Consider the following 2,491-nt stretch of genomic DNA (forward strand, 5'->3'; position numbering starts at 1 on the left):
TAAATGCTAGTAAATGGAGAACTCCAAAGATCACACTCCAAACTACTGGGGTATGCTGTGTGATGTATGAGGTTAAATTGTATGAAATCACCAACATTCCACCATTATTGATTCTTGCAAACAGTAATTTTGTATGCAGCGTCCACAAGATTGTGAATTATTATCTTCCTTTTGCTTTTTTTTTTTTTAAATGACAGTGTGTGTCCTTAATCTTTGCCTTAGGATCCAGGATCCACTGCAGGCTATGAAACTAACAGAAAGACAGGAACGATAAACAAGGTTCTCTCCATTAGATAGACTACTTCACTCCAAGCCCTTGGTGAGACTCAGTAAAGGTTTTTACTCTAGTCATTAAAACAAAAATAACACAATTCTAGTGCTTGCTTCAGCAGCACATATACTAAAAACTGGAACGATACAGAGAAGATCAGCACAGCCCCTGCCCAAGGTGGACATGCAAATTCCAGAAGTGTTCCATATTTTTAACCAACACAACACTGTAAAGCAATTATCCTCCAATCTGCAAAAACACAATTCTAAATAGCCAAATAGGATATGTTCACCACTTTGGCAGAGAGAAGAAGAAAGGAAAAATAAAAGTCTGGTGTCCACTGGGAATATATTTGATCTTTTTCTCTCTGAATTCAGAACGAGCTTCAGCATTTGCTGTGTACAAAGTGCCAAAATGAGCTGATAGGGTAGATGTTTTAAGACATAGTGAAGACAAACATGAGTTCAGAACGAAAGCCTTCACCTGAGAGTACAGCTAATATTATCAGAGTAAGTATTTTTTATTTGTAGTGTACACAGGGTTGGGGGGGGACATAAGCTGCTTTAATAGCTTCTCTTTGAATAACAGGAATGACTTCTACTAAATGTAACTCTGAAAGATTAGAGAAGAGTCATAAAAAATAATTTTAACAGCCATGATCCCCTGTCCTCCTACTTAAATAAACTCTGTCTATTCTATTATTGTATTCTACCATAAGCTACAGGGCTAGGAAACTCCCACTATTTCCAGGCTCACTCATGCATAGAACGTTTGTGATTGATGGACAAGTGAGGCTGAAATGTGCAAATGGAGATGAAACATTCTAAGATTATACATCTCCCAGGTAGGGGTTGGCCCTCTTCCAGCATCTTAAGCTTGGCCAAGCTCTGCAGGGATGAGTATTCAAGGAAAGATGCTTATTCTCAATCAGAGCCTGGAATAACTCCTCCCCTTCCTGAATATCTAAATACGCCCCCTCAAAACTTGCTCTTTCATGATCTATACTCATTTAGTCAACAAATAGCAACAGAGCCTGGAAAATCCACTGTTATCCAGGCCCTGAGAAAACATACAGTTAGTTGAGAAGAGGTCCAAGATCAGAGGAACTTAGAGTCTAAGACAGTGATTCTCAACTCTGAATGCATGTTAAAATTACCTAAAGCTTTACAAAAATCCTAATGGGTCCCACTGCTAACTAATTAAACTATAATCACTGGGGTAAAGACCAAAGAAGAGCCAAAGTTGAGAATGACTAGGAAAGAGACAGACAAATATATCACTGTCATACACTGCTATTGTGGAAAGTGTAAGATCTACTAGACCCTAAAGGAAGGATCCCACCCCAACTTTGAGGGGATCACAGGTTGGCTGGAAGGCACCTGACCTGTATTATACTTGAAGAGAAAAGGAGATAACAGAGAGGGCAGGGTAAGGAATGAGGACTGAGGGGGCAGTGTGGGCAAAATGAAAGGCAGTATGAAATTCTCCAGAACTGCAAGTTGTGTAGTGTAGTATAGTGTAGTGTAGCATAGTATATTGTGGTGTGGTGTAGTATAGTGTAGTGTGGAGTGGTGTGGTGTGGTGTAGTCTAATGTAGTATGGTGTGGTGCGGTGTAGTGTAGCGTAGTGTGGTGTGGTGTGGTGTAGTATGGTATAGGGTGCTGTAATATAGTATAATGTGGCATGGTGTGGTGTGCTGTAGCACAAAGTAGTATGGTGTAGTGTGGTGTGGTGTAGTATAGTATAGTGTGATGTGGTATAGTGTAGTATAATGTAGTATGGTGCAGTATAGTATAGTATGGTGTGGTATAGTATGATGTAGTATGGCGTGGTGTGGTATAGTGTATTATAACATAGTATGGTGTGGTGTGGTGTGGTGTAGTATAATGTAGTATGGTGTGGTGTGGTGTGGTGTAGTATAATGTAGTATGGTGTGGTGTGGTGTAGTCTAGTGTATTGTGGTGTGGTGTGGTGTAGTATAGTATATTATAGTGTGGTGTGGTGTGGTGTGGTGTACTATAGCATATTGTGGTGTGGTGCAGTATAGTATAGTATGGTGTGGTGTAGTATAATGTAGTATGGTGTGGTGTGGTGTGGTATGGTGTAGTATAGTGTGGTGTGGTGTGGTACAGTGTAGTATGGTGTGGTGTGGTGTAGCCTAGTGTAGTGTGATGTGGTGTGGTGGAGTATAGTATAGTGTGGTGTGGTATGGTGCAGTGT

At 40.4% G+C, this 2,491-nt stretch overlaps 1 non-coding gene across 1 annotated transcript; it reads left to right on the forward strand.

The window, feature by feature from the left end:
- Positions 1–376: 376 nt before the first annotated feature.
- LOC120867973 lies at positions 377–484 on the forward strand. Its single transcript, XR_005722102.1, has one exon. It is a non-coding gene; the product is annotated as a U6 spliceosomal RNA (small nuclear RNA).
- Positions 485–2,491: the final 2,007 nt, after the last annotated feature.

The sequence above is a fragment of the Oryx dammah genome, unplaced genomic scaffold (assembly GCF_014754425.2).
Source record: "Oryx dammah isolate SB20612 unplaced genomic scaffold, SCBI_Odam_1.1 HiC_scaffold_1, whole genome shotgun sequence".
Lineage (NCBI taxonomy): Eukaryota > Metazoa > Chordata > Mammalia > Artiodactyla > Bovidae > Oryx > Oryx dammah.